Raw genomic sequence first — 16,238 nt, 5'->3', positions numbered from 1 at the left:
AGTTGATACATCTCTAGGAATGCATCCATTTCTTCCAGATTATCTAATTTGCTGGCATATAGTTGCTCTTAATGTGTTCTTATAATTGTTTGCATTTCTTTGGTGTTGGTTGTGATCTCTCCTCTTTCATTCATTATTTTGTTGATTTGGGTAATTTCTCTTTTCTTTTTGATAAGGCTGGCCAGGGGTTTATCAATCTTGTTAATTCTTTCAAAGAACCAGGTCCTAGTTTCGTTGATCTTTTCTACTGTTCTTTTGGTTTCTATTTCATTGATTTCTGCTCTGATCTTTATTATTTCTCTTCTCCTGCTGGGTTTAGGCTTTATTTGCTGTTTTTTCTCTAGCTCCTTTAAGTGTAGGGTTAGGTTGTGTGTTTGAGACCTTTCTTGTTTCTTGAGAAAGGCTTGTATTGCTATATACTTTCCTCTTAGGACTGCCTTTGCTGCATCCCAAAGATTTTGAACAGTTGTGTTTTCATTTTCATTTGTTTCCATGAATTTTTTAAAATTCTTCTTTAATTTCCTGGTTGACCCATTCATTCTTTAGTAGGATGCTCTTTAGCCTCAATGTATTTGAGTTCTTTCTGACTTTCCTCTTGTCATTGAGTTCTAGTTTCAAAGCATTGTGGTCTGAAAATATGCAGGGAGTGATCCCAATCTTTTGGTACCAGTTGAGACCTGATTTGTGACCCAGGATGTGATCTATTCTGGAGAATGTTCCATGGGCACTAGAGAAGAATGTGTATTCTGTTGTTTTGGGATGAAATGTTCTGAATAGATCTGTGAAGTCCATTTGGTCCAGTATGTCATTTAAAGTCTTTATTTCTTTGTTGATCTTTTGCTTAGATGATCTGTCCATTTCTGTGAGGGGGGTGTTAAAGCCCCCCACTATGCTTGTATTGTCCATGTGTTTCTTTGCTTTTGTTATTCATTTGCTTATATAAGTGGCTGCTCCCATGTTAGGGGCATAGATATTTACAATTGTTAGATCTTCTTGTTGGATAGACCCTTTAAGTAGGATATAGTGTCCTTCCTCAACTCTTATTACAGCCTTTGGTTTAAAATCTAATTTGTCTGATATAAGGATTGCCACCCCAGGTTTCTTTTGGTGTCCATTAGCATGGTAAATGGTTTTCCACCCCCTCACTTTCAATCTGGGGGTGTCTTTGGGTCTAAAATGAGTCTCTTGCAGACAGCATATCGATGGGTCTTCGTTTTTTATCCAATCTGATAGCCTGTGTCTTTTGATTGGGGCATTCAGCCAATTTACATTCAGGGTAACTATGGAAAGATATGAATTTAGTGCCATTGTATTGCCTATAAGGTGACTGTTACTGTATATTGTCTGTGTTCCTTTCTGGTCTATGTTATTTTGAGGCTCTCTCTTTGCTTAGAGGACCCCTTTCGAGATTTCTTGTAGGGCTGGTTTTGTGTTTGCAAATTCCTTTAGTTTTTGTTTGTCCTGAAAGCTTTTTATCTCTCCTTCTATTTTCAAGGACAGCCTAGCTGGATATAGTATTCTTGGCTGCATATTTTTCTCATTTAGTGCTCTGAATATATCATGCCAGTCCTTTCTGACCTGCCAGGTCTCTGTGGATAAGTCTGTTGCCAATCTTATGTTTCTACCATTATAGGTTACAGATCACTTCTCCCGAGCTGCTTTCAGCATTTTCTCTTTGTCTCTGAGACTTGTAAGTTTTACTATTAGATATCGGGGTGTTGACCTATTTTTATTGATTTTGAGAGGGGTTCTCTGTGCCTCCTGGATTTTGATGCCTGTTTCCTTCCCCAAATCAGGGAAGTTCTCTGCTATAATTTGCTCCAATATACCATCTGCCCCTCTCTCTCTTTCTTCTTCTTCTGGGATCCCAATTATTCTAATGTTGTTTTGTCTTATGGTATCACTTATCTCTAATTCTGCCCTCATGATCCAGTAGTTGTTTATCTCTCTTTTTCTCAGCTTCTTTATTTTCCATCATTTGGTCTTCTATATCACTAATCTCTCTTCTGCCTCATTTATCCTAGCAGTTAGAGCCTCCATTTTTTATTGCACCTCATTAATAGTCTTTTGATTTTGACTTGGTTATATTTTAGTTCTTTTATTTCTCCAGAAAAGGTTTCTTTAATAACTTCCATGCTTTTTTCAAGCCCAGGTAGTATCTTTAAAATCAACATTCTCAACTCTAGTTCCGACATCTTACTAATGTCCATATTGATTAGGTCCCTGGCAGTCAGTACTGCCTCTTGTTCTTTTTGTTGAGGTGAATTTTTCCATCTTGTACTTTTGTCCAGAGGAGAATAGATGAATGAGAGAACAAAATGCTAACAGGGTAATAACATTACCAGAAAATATACACTAAACAAATCAGAAAAGACCTGAAACTGGAGGGAAAGAAAGGGAAAGAAAGAAAAAAGAAAAAAAAAAGAAAAGGAGAAAGATAAAAACAAATAAACAAAACCAAAACAAAACAAAACAAAAAAGCAGAATATGACCAAATATGGTCAGGCTGGTGCATAGATCAGTGCCACACACTAGATTTTGGGTGTATTTTATCTGTTAGAAGAAAGTGCCTCCCAGAATTTTAAAGAAAGAAAAACTTATATATGGACAAAAAGAAGGGTTGATACAATGAAGGGATGGAATATGACTGTAAACATGAAAATTATAAAAGATTTTATAAAAGGATTTGATAAGGTAAGAAGCTGGTTGAAAAAAGAAAGACGAGGATTTAAAAAAAATGGAGAGAATGTGATCAGGCAGGAGACTAGAACAAAGCCATACACTAGAAATTTAGGGTATATTTTGATCTGTTAGAAGAAACTGTATCCCAAAATTTTAAAGAGAGAACAACTTATATATATATACCAAAAATAAGGTAACTACTATGAAGGGATAGACTATGACTCTAAAAATGAAAAATAAAAATTTTTTTTTAAAAAGGGATTGATAAGATGTTGGTTGAAAAAGGGAAAACGAAAAATTAAAAAAAAAAGACAGTTAAAAAAGAAATTAACTTTGAAAGACTAAAGAATCATGGGAAAAAGCCATGAATTCTATGTGCAGTATTCCCGTAGCGCTGGAGTTCTGCCGTTCTCATTGATTGGTAAACTCTGTCTTGGCTGGCTGTTCTTGCTGATCTTCTGGGGGAGGAGCCTGTTGCCGTGGTTCCCAAATGTCTTTGCCGGAGGTGGAATTGCCCCACCATGTGCTCAGGTTTGCTCTTGGGAGCTTTTGTTCCCTGCCAGCTTTCTGTACAGCTTTGGAGGATGAGAGTGAAAATGGCGGCCTCCCAATCTCCACCCCAGAGGAGCTGAGAACTCGGGGGCCCCACTCCTCAGTGAGCCCCCAGAGAAAAGCAGTCAGTCACTCCCATCTCCCTGGTCTCTGGCTGCACTCTGTGCTCACCCGGCCTGTGACCAAGCGTTTCTATCTCTGGCACCCGACCTTGTGTGGAGTCTCCAAACCCGGCAGATCTCTGCGGTGCACTCCCATGCCACTCCTCCGGGGAGAGGAAGGGGAGTCTCCCTGGATCTGCCGCTTCTTGGGTCCCTGCTGGAGGAGCAGTGGCCCGACTGTGCCTTGGATCAAGTTTTATGGCAACCCCGAGCTGAGAGCCCACTCCTCGGCTCCGTCTCTGCGACCAGCTTCCCTGCTCCGATACCTGGGAGCTCTGCTGCATTCAGCCACCCCCAGTCTTTCTATGACCCCAAGGGTCCTGAGACCACACTGTCCCATCGAGGGTTCCACCCCCTGCTTAGCCACTGGAGCGACTTCCCTCAGTGGAGCAGACTTCTAAAAGTTCCAATTTTGTGCTCTGCTGCTCTATCACTTGCCAGAAGCAACCAACGGAGGCTCCCTCCCCGCCGTCTATCTTCCCGAATATCGCCTCAGATTCACTTCTCTGCACGTCCTACCTTCCAGAAAGTGGTCGCTTTTCTGTTCAGAAAGTTGTTGCTATTCTTTTCTTTGATCTCCTGTTGAGTTCATAGGTGTTCAGAATGGTTTAATCCCTATCCAGCTGAATTCCTGGGACCAGAGGAAATCCAGGTCTCCTACTCCTCTGCCATCTTGCTCCTCCCCTCTCTAGTACATCAAGAATGTCCAGTTTATTTACTATACCAGCTCAACTTTAAAACTGCCATGGAATTTGCTACGAATTTGGGTCCTTCAAATATTTTGTGTGGAACAATGCTAGACCTATTCTCAGGTTGGCTTAATCAACCTCTTCAATGGTGGGTACAGAGGAAGCACCACCAGAGGGAGGAGCTCCACCACCAGGGAAGCCTCTGGAATTCCTTCTGGCATGCCCTCTGCACTCTCGTACAGCTTGGTAATGATGAGGTTGCAGACTTTCTCCAGCTCTTTTTGCTGATGTTCAAATTCTTCCTTCTCTGCAGTCTGGTTCTTATCAAGCCAGTTGATGATTTCATTGCACTTGTCAAGAATCTTCTGTTTGTCCTCAACATTGATTTTGCCTGAAGTTTTTCATCTTCAACAGTTACTTCCATGTTGAATGCATAAGATTCAAGTAAATTCTTGGAAGACACCTTGCCCTGCTGTTTCTCATCTTCAGCTTTGTTCTTCTCAGGTTCCTGGACCATGCACTCAATGTCTTCCTTGCTCAAGTGGCCCTTGCCGTTAGTGATTGTAATCGTGTTCTCTTTTCCTGTGCTCTTATCCACAGCAGAGACATTGAGGATAACATTAGCTTAGTATCAAAAGTGACTTCAATCTAAGGAACTCCACAAGAGGCAGGAGGTATGCCTGTGAGTTTGAACTTGCCAAGTAGGTTGTTATCCTTGGTCACGGGACGCTCATCTTCATATACCTGAATAAGCACACCAGGCTGGTTGTCAGAGTAGGGAGTGAAGGTTTGTGTCTGTTTGGTAGGAACGGTAATATTACCATTACCAGCTTGATGAGAACAGGCAGGACTCCTCCAGCAGTTTCAATGCTGTCTCCAGAAAGGATGGCTGCCTGGACAGCTGCATCATAAACAACAGCCTCATCAGGGTTGATGTTCTTATGCAGTTCTTTTCCATTGAAGAAATCTTGTAGAAGTTTCTGAATCTTGGGGATACGGGTAGAACCACCCATCAGATCAATATCATGGATCTGAGACTTGTCTAGCTTGGCATCCCAAAGGGCTTTTTCTACAGGGTCCAGGGTGCCACGGAACAGGTCAGCATTTAATTCTTCAAACCGCACATGAGTAATAGAGGTATAGAAGTCGATTCCTTCATATAGAGAATCAATCTCAATACTGGTTTGGGTGCTGGAAGAAAGTGTGCGCTTAGCACGTTCACAGCTTTTAAGGCTATTTTGTAGTTCCGTACAAACTCTAGTATTATTTTTTAGTTCTGTGAAAAATATTACTGGTATTTTAATAGGAATTGCATTGAATCTGTAGATTGCTTTGGCTAGTATGGACATTTTAACAATATTGGTTTTTCTAATACATAGGTATGGGATGTCTTTCCGTTTGTGTCATCTTCAAGTGCATTCATCAGTGTGTTATACTTTTTGGAGTACAGCTCATTCACTTCCTTTCTTAAGTTTATTCCTAGGTATTTATTTGTTTGTTAGTTTTTGAAAGTTTTTATTTAATTGCACTTAGTCAACATACAGTATAATATTACTTTCAGATGTACAATATAGAGATTCAGTACTTCCATACATCATCCAGGGCTCATCACAAGTGCACTCCTTAATCCCCATAACCTATTTAACGCATCCCCATACCCTCCTCCTCTGTGACAACCATCAGTTTGGTCTCTATATGTAAGAGTTGGTTTCTTGGTTTGCCTCTCTCTCTTTTTCCCTCTTTGCTCATTTGTTTTGTTTCTGAGATTCCATGTGTGAATGAAATTATATGGTATCTATCTTTCTCTGACTGATGCATTTCACTTAGAATTATATATGCTAGCTCCATCCATGTCAACTCAAATGGAAAGATTTCATTTTTTATAGCTGAGTAATATTCCATTGTATCTATATACACCACATTTTTTTTTTGTCCATTCATCAGTCAATGGACATTTGGCCTGTTTTCATAATTTGACTATTGTTGTTAACACTGCTATAAACATCATGGTGCATATATCCCTTTGAATTAGTATTTTTGTATTCTTTGGGTAAATACATAGTAGTGCAATTGCTGGATTGGAGAGTAGAACAATTTTTAACTTACACTCTTTTCCACACTGGCTGTACCAGTTAGCATTCTCCTAACAGAGCAAAAGGGTTTCCATTTCTGCACATCCTCACCAACACCTGTTGTTTCTTGTATTATTGATTTTAGCCATTCTGATAGGTGTGATGTGATATCTCATTGTAGTTTTGATTTGCATTTCCCTGATGATGAGTGATGCTGAGCTTTTTTTCATGTGTTTGTTGGCCATCTTTATATCTTCTTTGGAGAAATGTTTATTCACATTTTCTGCCCATTTTTAATTGAATTATTTGTTTTCAGTGTTTAGTTTTATAAGTTTTTTATATATTTTGGATACTAACCCTTTATCAGATATGCCATTGGCAAATATCTTCTCCCATTCCATAGGTCGCCTTTTAGTTTTGTTGACAGTTTCCTTTGCTGTGCAGAAGCTTTTTTATTTTGATGTTGTCCTATGAATTTATATTTGTTTTTGTTTCCTCAAGGGGTATTTCTAGAAGGAAGTTGCTGCTGCCTGTGTCAGAGAAGATACTGCACGTGTATCTTCTAAACATGATATCTGAAACCATAAAAATCCCAGAAGAAAACTTAGGTAGTAATTTATTTGACATCAGCCATAGAAATATTTTTATAGATATGTTTCCCCTGGCAAGGGTAACAAAAGCTAAAGTTAATTGGGGTACCTGGGTGGCTCAGTTGGTTGTGTCCAACTCTTGATTTCAGTTCATGTCATGATCTCAGGGTTGTGAGATTGAGCCCCAAGTCAGGCTCTGCACTCAGTGGGGAGTCTGCTTGAGATTCTTTCTCTCCCTCTCCCTCTGCCCTTCCCCCACTCTCTCTCTTTCTCTCTCTCTAAAATAATAAATATTTTGTTTTAAAAAAGCAAAAATTAATTATTGGGACTACACTAAAATAAATAGCTTTTGCACAGTGAAGGAAACTATAAACAAAAAAGAAAAGCAATCTAGTGAATGGAAGAATGCATTTGCAAATCATGTATCAGGTAAATGGTTAATATTCAAAATAGATAAAGGACGTATACAACCCAACACCTAATAATAATAATAATAATAATAATAATAATAACCCAATTAAAAAGGGGCAAAGGACCTGAATAGATATTTTCCAGGGGACATACAGATGGCCAAAAGACACATGAAAAAGTGCTCAATATTACTAATCATCAGGGAAATGCAAGTTAAAATTACAATGAGGTATCATTTTATACCTGTTAGAATGGATAAAATAAAAAACACAAAAAATAGCAAGTGTTGGCAAGGATATGGAATAAAAGGAACCATTGAACACTATTGGTAAATTGGTGCAGATTGCAAATTGGTGCAGTTACTGTGGAAAACAGTATGGAGGTTCCTCAAAAAATTAAAAATAGAATTATCATATGATCTAGTAATTCCACTAGTGGGTATTTACACATAGAAAACAAAAATACTAATTCAAAAAAATATATGAGCCCATATGTTTATTGCAGCATTACTTACACTAACCCGGATATGGATGTGCCCCAAGTGTCCATGCAGAGATGAATGGATACACACACAATGGAGTATTAGTTAGACAAAATCTTGCCATTTGCAACAATATGGACAACCTTGAGAATATAATGCTAAGTCAAATAAGTCAGTAAGAGAAAGATAATTACCATTATTATTTCACTCCTATGTATAATTTTAGAAAAAAACAAACATACAAAGAGAAAAAAGAGACAAGTCAAAAAACACAATCTTGAATACATAAAAGAAACTGGTGGTTACCAGAAGGAAGATGGGTGAGGGGATGAGTGACTAGGTGAAGAGGTAAGAGTATGCTTATCATGCATGATGAGCACCGAGTAATGTATAGAATTGTTGAATCACTATATTGTACACCTGAAACATATAACACTGTATTTTAATTATATTTAAATTAAAAATATAAATAAATAAAATTAAAAGAAAAACTGAACATACCAGGAAAAAAGAGAGAAACAGAAAAGAGACTTAATTAGAGAGAACAAATAGGAAGGGAGATGAGGGAGATTAGATAAAGGGGATTAAGATCAACTAATTAATCATTGAACACTATATCAAAAACTAATGATGTACTATATGCTGGCTAACTGAACATAATAAAAAAAAAGTACACTTATGTTGATGAGCTCTGAATAATGTATGGAATTTTTGAATCATTATATTGTATACCTGAAACTATTATAACACTATATGTTAATTATACTTCAGTAAAAAAATAAATCCTTTAACAATATCTCAGGTATAAAATGGACTTAAATAAATGGACAATGTTAGTGTCACCCGTTCAATTGGCCAATGAGGGTTTTTTTTCCTAAATATTGTTTATTTGCTTGCTGTAAGAATCTTTTGAAGCTGTTGTTGGAGTCATTTTGTTGTTTTTTTTTGTTTTGTTTTGTTTTGTTTTGTTTTTTTAGAATCTTCTGTATACCAACCAAAGAATGCATTCCATTGTCTCTGAAAAGTTTGAAATTCTCTCTTTTAAGTACTTAAGCTGTATCTATCTAAATCAATGTTTACCCAAAGTGGCCACTAAAATTTCAAACATTCTCTCATTTCCCAAAAATGTGTAAGATCCTGATCCTTAGACTAGGTGGAACACATAATTTCCTTTAGATTCCCTAAGATGTCTTACTATGAGTGACCCCATTTTTTTTTAAAGATTTTATTTATTTGAGAGAGAGAGCATGAGTGAAAGAGAGAGAGCAGGAGCGAGAGAGAGAGCACAGGCAGGGGGAAGGGGAGGGGCAGAGAGAGAGAGAGAAGGAGACACCCTGCTGAGCAGGGAGCCTGATGCAGGGCTCAATCCCAGGACCCCAGGGTCATAACCTGAGCTGAAGGCAGATGCTTAACTGACTCAGCCACCCAGGTGACCCCAACCCTGTTTTTTATTTTTGACGGTTGTCCCCAAACACAGGGAATCATATGTTCCCCCTCTTTTGAACAGAATAGGATGACTTACCAAGAAACTTCAACAAACAAAATATATGTATGCACAATCAAATCAGAGAGCCCAAATGCAAAGAGAGTTGAGCTCAGATCCAAGAGAGTTACACTCAAATTTCAGATTTTATGAGAAAGCACTGATCTCAATGGGTTCTGTGGCTACCAGCACCTGTTTTTTCCCTGCCTTTGGAGTCATCAAGGGTCTATTTTGGATCTCACTTCTGATGCCATAAAATGCCAAAAGATCAGAGATAACTGAAATAAAACTAATTAACCACCAAGGTAGTGATCAGTAAATATTTATTTTGCACACATCAAAAAAAAAATATTTGCAAACTGGGAGCTCTCACATGAAAACAGAATGAGGTTCAGGGATATATTGTTATAAAGAATCTTATATAGTGAGAAAGCAGTGACTGTTTATTCTTCACAGTAATTGGTTACATTATAATTTTCTTAAATAACAAAAGATTGGTCAGTGGTTACCTCTTATCAAGCTTGGGAAACAGTTCAAGTTTTGCTTATTATTTCCAGAGGCATAAGCAAGAAATGACCCAGGTCAAGTTAATTTTACAAAATAAACTAAAATAAGCTTTGTTTGTATAACAGGTTTTGTCTGCTCAGGGAATTTTTAAAGTTGGTTTCCATTTGCTTCTTATTTTAACAGCTTATTGGACCACATGGTATTTTTTTTTTCTTTTTGCACATAACACACAGTGTTATATCATTTGCAGGTATACAACTTAGTGATTTGACAAGTTTATACATTATGTTATGTTCACCATAAGTATAGCTACCATCTGTCCTGCTACATCGCTATTAAAATATTATTGACTAAATTCCTTATGCTCTACTTTTTGTTCCCATGACTTACTCATTCCATAACTGGAGGCCTGTATCTCCCTCTCCCCTTTACCCATATTGCCTGACTTATTTCACATAGCATATTTTCCTCTAGGTCCATCCATGTAGCCTCAAATGACACAGTCACATCCTTTTTTATGGGTGTGCAATATTCCATCGTGTGTATATGTGTGTGTGTGTGTGTAAATATATATTTTCCATATCCATTTCTCTATTGATGGACACTTAATTTGTTTCCATGTCTTGGTTATTGTAAATAATGCTGCAATAAACATAAAGGTATTTACATTTTTGAGTATTTTCATTTTCCTTGGTTAAACCCCCAATAGTGGAATTATTGGATCATATGGTATTCTATGGTATTCTTATTTTTAATTTTTTGGAGAACCTCTATATTATTTTCCACAGTGACTGTACTAATTTACATTCCCACCAACAGTGTACAAGGGTACTTTTTTCTCCACATCATCTCCAACACTTGTTTCTTGCCCTTCTCTTCTTGATTTTAGCCATTCTTACAGGTGTGAAGTGATTTTGGTTTTGATTTGCATTGTGGTTTTGATTTGCATTTCCCTGATGATGAGAATTGTTGAGCATCTTTTCATGTGTCTATTGGCCATCTGTATATTTTCTTTGGAAAAATATCTATTCAGGTCCTCCACCCATTTTTTTAAAATTTGAATTCAATTAGCCAAGGTATTTTGATATAATGTTCAATGATTCATTAGTTCAGTATAACACCCACCTCCACCCATTTTTTAATTTAATTTTTTTTTAGTGTTGAACTTGAGATCATAACCTGAGCTGAAATCAAGAGTCTGATACTTAAGTGACTGAGCCACTCAGGTGCCCCTGGTGTTGAGTTGTATAGTTTCTTTATATATTCTAGATATTAACCCCTTATTGGATATGTCACTTGTAAATATCCTCTTTCATTCATTAGGTTGTCTTTTTGTTTTCTTGATGGTTTCCTTTGCTATGCAGAAGTTTTTTTTTTTTTTTTTAATGTAGTCCCAATAGTTTATTTTTTTCTGTTTCCTTTGCCTTAGAAAACATACCTAGAAAAATATTGCTATGGCTAATGTCAGAGAAATTGCTGCTTGTGTTCTCTTCTAGGATTTTTGTCATTTCAGGTTTCATGTTTAGGTCTCTAATCCATTTTTAGTTTATTTTTGTGTGTGGTGTTACAAAGTAGCCTGGTTTCACTCTATTACATGTGGCTGTCCAGTTTTCCTAGCTCCGTTTATTGAGAAGACTGTCTTTTCCCCATTGCATATTATTTTTTTTAAGATTTTATTTATTTATTTGACAAAGAAAGTGAGAGAGCACAAACAGGGGGAACAGTAGAGGGAGAGGGAGAAGCAGGCTCCTTGCCAAGCAGGGTGCCCGATGTGGGGCTCCATCCCATGTGCCCCCTCATTGCATGCATATTCTTGCCTCCTTTGTCATAGATTAATTGACCACATACAAATATGAGTTTATTTCTGGGGTCTCCATTCTGTTCCATTGATCTATGTGTCTCTTTTTGTGCTAGTGCTATATTGGTTTGATTACTACAGATTTGTAGTATATCTTGAAATCTAGAGTTGTTATATCTTTAGCTTTGTTTTTCTTTCTCAGGATTGCTTTGGCTGTTTGGAGTCTTCTGTGATTCCATACAAATTTTTGCATTTTCTGTTTTTAACTTTTTGAGGAACATCCATACAGTTACCACAGTGGCTGAAACAATGTACATTTTCACCAACAGTGCATAAGGATTTTATGCACATCCTGGCTAACACTAGTTAACTTTTGTCTTCTTGATTACAGTCATTCTAGCAGATGTGGGGTGATATCTTACTGTGCTTTTGATTTGTATTTCCCTGATAATTAGTAATGTTGAGCACCTTTTTATGTACCTGATGGACATTTGACTGTCCTCTTCGGAAAAATGTCTAGTGTCTCTTCTTATTTTTTAATTGGATTTGTTCTTTTTTTTTTTTTTTTAAAGATTTTATTTATTTAATCATTAGAGACAGAGAGAGAGAGGCAGAGGGAGAAGCAGGCTCCCAAGGAGCAGGGAGCCCGATGCGGGACTCGATCCCAGGACCCTGAGATCATGACCTGAGCTGAAGGCAGACGCTTAACCATCTGAGCCACCCAGGCGCCCTAATTGGATTTGTTCTTGTTATTATTGTATGTGTTTTCATATTTTTTGTATATTAATCCCTTATCTGATATATGGTTTTCAAATATTTCATCTCACTCCATAGGTTGCCATTTCATTTTGATTGTTTCTTTTTCTTCACAAAACTCTTTTAGTTTGATATAGTCACACTTGGTGATATTTGCTTTTTTTTGCTTGCACTTTTGGCATCATATATCCACAATTCATTATTAAGACCAACGTGAAGGAGGTTTTCCTTGTGTGTTTTTTTTTTTTTTTAGGAGTTTCATGGTATAAAGTCTCATGTTTAAGTCTCTAATCCATTTTTAGTTAATTTCTATGAGTGGTATAAGAAAAAGGTCCAATTTAATTTTGTGCATGTAGTTACCAGTTTTCCCAGCACCATTTGTTGAAGAAACTATCTTTTCCCTATTGAATGTACTTGGTTCCCATGTGAAATATTTGTTGACTATATATATAGAAGTTTATTTCTGGGCTCTCTGTTGCATTTTTCTATGAGTCTATTTTTATGCCAGTATCATACAGTTTTACCTACCACAGCTTTGTAGTATAGTTTGAAATAAGGAAACATAAGGCCTCCAAATTTATTCTTTGGTAGGATAGCTTTGGATATTCAAAGTCTTTTCTGGTTCCATACAAATATTAGGGTTATTTTTCCTATTTATATAAAAAATTCCATTGGAATTTTTACAGAGATTGCATTGAAGCAAAAGATTGCTTTGGATACTATGGACATTTTGACAACATTAATTTTTCAGCTCCATGAACACTGGATATTTTTCCACATGTTTGTGTCTTTGATTTTTTTCAATTCATCAAATTCTTAGTTTTGATTGTACAGATCTTTCACTTCCTTGGTTAAGTTTATTCCTTAGTATGTTACTGTCTTAATGCTATGGTTAATAGGATAGGTTTTTCATTGCTAGTGTACAGAATCACAATGCATTTCATTATTTTTTAAAAGTTTATTGAGATATAATTGGCATATAACATTATATTAGCTTCACAGTTACAATATAATGATTCAATATTTGGATGTATTGTGGAATGATCACCTCAGTAAGTTATTATTATCCATCACCACACATAGTTAGAAAATTTCTTTCTTGTGATGAAAACTTTTAAGAACTATTTTCTTAGCCATTTTCAAATATACAATACAGTATTATTAACTTGTTGCATCAATTCACATTCCCACCAACAGTGCACAAAGGTTTCCTCTTTACCATATTCTCACCAACACTTGTTACATCTTATCTTTTTGATACTAGTCATTATGACTGGTGTGATTTATAGTTCCCAAGGTGTAAATTTAGATTGTTTATTTGGTATCTTTCAATTTTCTTATTATATGCTTTTATTGCTCTAAAAGTCTGTCTAAGAACTGCTTTACAGCATCAAATTGGTTTTTGTTGTGTTTTCATTTTCATTTGTTTCTGGATATTTGTTTATTTCCTTTTTAATTTCTTCTTTGACCCATTGGTTGTTCAGTAGTGTGTTAGTTTCCACAAGCTTGTAAATTTTCCATCTTTACTCTTGTTGATTTCCAGTTTTATACCATTCTGGCCAGAAAAGATAGTTGGTAGGATTTCAATCTTTTTAAATTTACTAAGACTTGATTTGTAACCTGTCATATAATCTATCCTCGACAATTTTTCTTGTGCACTTGAGAAAAATCGTATCCTACTGCTGTTGGATGGAATGTTCTATAGATGTCTATTATGTCCATTTGGTCTAATATATGTTTGAAGTCCAACAATTTCTTTTTATTTCTCTGTCTGGATGATCTATCCATTACTGAACATGGTGTATTGAAGAGTGCTCCTATTATTGTACTATTTCTTTCTTCAGATCTGTTAGTACTTATTTATTTATAAAGATTTTATTTATTATTTGAGAGAGAGAGAGCATGAGTGGGGGGGAGGGGCAGAGGGACAAGCAGACTCCCCACTGAGCAGGGAGCCTGACATGGGGTTCAATCCCAGGACCCTGGGATCATGACCTGAGCTGAAGGCAGATGCTTAACTGACTGAGTCACCCAGGTGTCCTACTTCTTATGTTTATGTGCTCTGATATTGGGTGCATATATATTTACAATTCTTACATTTTTGAAAAATTAATGCTTTTGTCATTATATGATAACCTTCTTTGTCCCTTTTTAAAAAGATTTTATGTATTATTTGAGAGAGAGAGAGCATGAGCAGGGGGGAGGGGCAGAGGGACAAGCAGACTCCCCACTGAGCAGGGAGACTGACATGGGGCTCAATCCTAGGACCCTGAGATCATGACCTGAGCTGAAGTCAGATGCTTAACCAACTGAGCCACCCAGGTGCCCCCCTATTTTCCCTTTTTACAGTTTTTGACTTAAGATCTATTTCATCTGATATTGGTATAGTTTTACCTGCCTTCTTTTGGTTTCCTTTTGAATGGAATCTTTTTTTCCATCCCTTCACTTTGAGCCTATGTGTGTACTTAAAACTAAAGTGAGTCTATCATAGGCAGCATATTGTCGGTACTATTTGTCATATCCATTTGGCCAATCTATGCCTTTTTGAATCAGAGTTCAATCCATTTACATTTAGAGTCATTATGGATATATAAAGACTTCCTAATGCTATCTTATTAATTGCTATCTGGGATAGTTTGTGCTTCCATTGTTGTTTTTTTTTCTTGTTTTTGTTTATGTTTTTAATTTGTGATTTTTTTATTGTGGTATGCTCTGTTTCTCCTTTCTTTGTCTTTTGTGAATATCCTTTGGGTTTTTGCTTTTGCTTTTTTGGTTACAAGGGGCTTATGGAGGACATCTCATAGATAAAACAGTCCATTTTAAGTCTATAGCAACTTTACTTTTATCTCCTACAAAAGTTTTACTCTTTTACCTCCATTTTTGATGTAATTATTTGTTTTTTTTAACATTTGTATTCTTTAACATATCATAGGTGTAATTACTTTATTATTCTTTTTCTTTAACATTTATACTATAGTTAAGTAGTTAATACACCATCCTATTACAGAGTTAGTTTTCTAAGTTTGACTGTATGTTTACCATTACCAGCGCGTTGTATACATTTTATCAGTAGGTGAGTCTATTAATTAATTCCCCTGTCCTAGTAGGGAAGCAGGACAAAACACAGAACCTATATGGCTTGCTATTTTGGCACTGGAATCAGGCAAGAGTGTACACTAAATTACCTGATCAGGTGAGGCCACTTTTGCTCAGCAGATGGAGAATGTCATGGGCTGTGTTCTCTGTTCAAGTGGCATTGTAAGCAGAGCTATTGGGTGGGCTACACACCTTCTTGTGCACTCTGGTCAGATTCCCTGGTCAGGCAGGTTGAAGACTATACCCATCAATGAGCAGGTCAATTAATTTGTTTCTTTGCATGTGTACAGTAGAATAAGCATACCTGAAACCAGTAAGTCCCTTTATGGTCTTATCTCAAGTTAACCCATGCCCCAACTTCTCTGGTCAAACAGGACCACTGGCTTTGCTCCGCATACTATCAGCTCTTCCTGCCTATCTTTTGGCTTGAGTGTTTCTGGGTTACATAGCGTTCAGGTATTCTTGCTAGGACTTCTCATCAGATGGGTCCAGGAGCCAGGCTCTGCAGAGAAGATGATTATAATTCAGCTTGATGACATTTTGATTAAACATACACAAAGAATTAATCTGAGAAGAAATATGTATCAAATGGTGTAACTAAAAAATAAAAATATCTTAGTGGTCTTAATGGATTGGTCAAGTGTAGCAACATGGAATTTAAATAGGATAATCATGATATCAAACATTCAGGTTTAACAAATTGGCTGAAAATATACTAAATGTGAAGGATAGAATAATGAAAGAATAAATTAAAAAGACATAGATTTAAGACATGAAAGGCTCTGAAAACTCTATCTAGTATCTTAGTATAGTAAAAATTCCCTAGACTTTTCCTTATGAACATTTGAAATGATTCCCAGCTCTAGTTTTTAGTCATACTAGCTTCTACATATACATGCCTGATACTTTAAAAAAATATATTAACCAATGTGTTTTCATTACTGCTTGCCCTGTACTCCT

At 36.5% G+C, this 16,238-nt stretch overlaps 1 pseudogene; it reads right to left on the bottom strand.

The window, feature by feature from the left end:
• Positions 1 to 4,213: 4,213 nt before the first annotated feature.
• Positions 4,214 to 16,238, bottom strand: part of LOC116621838 — a 31,776-nt pseudogene continuing 19,751 nt past the window's right edge.

This window comes from Phoca vitulina, unplaced genomic scaffold (genome assembly GCF_004348235.1).
Source record: "Phoca vitulina isolate PV1807 unplaced genomic scaffold, GSC_HSeal_1.0 scaffold51, whole genome shotgun sequence".
Classification (NCBI taxonomy): Eukaryota; Metazoa; Chordata; class Mammalia; order Carnivora; family Phocidae; genus Phoca; species Phoca vitulina.
The sequence above is the reverse complement of the archived record's forward strand: the minus strand, read 5'-3'. Positions and strand labels throughout refer to the sequence as shown.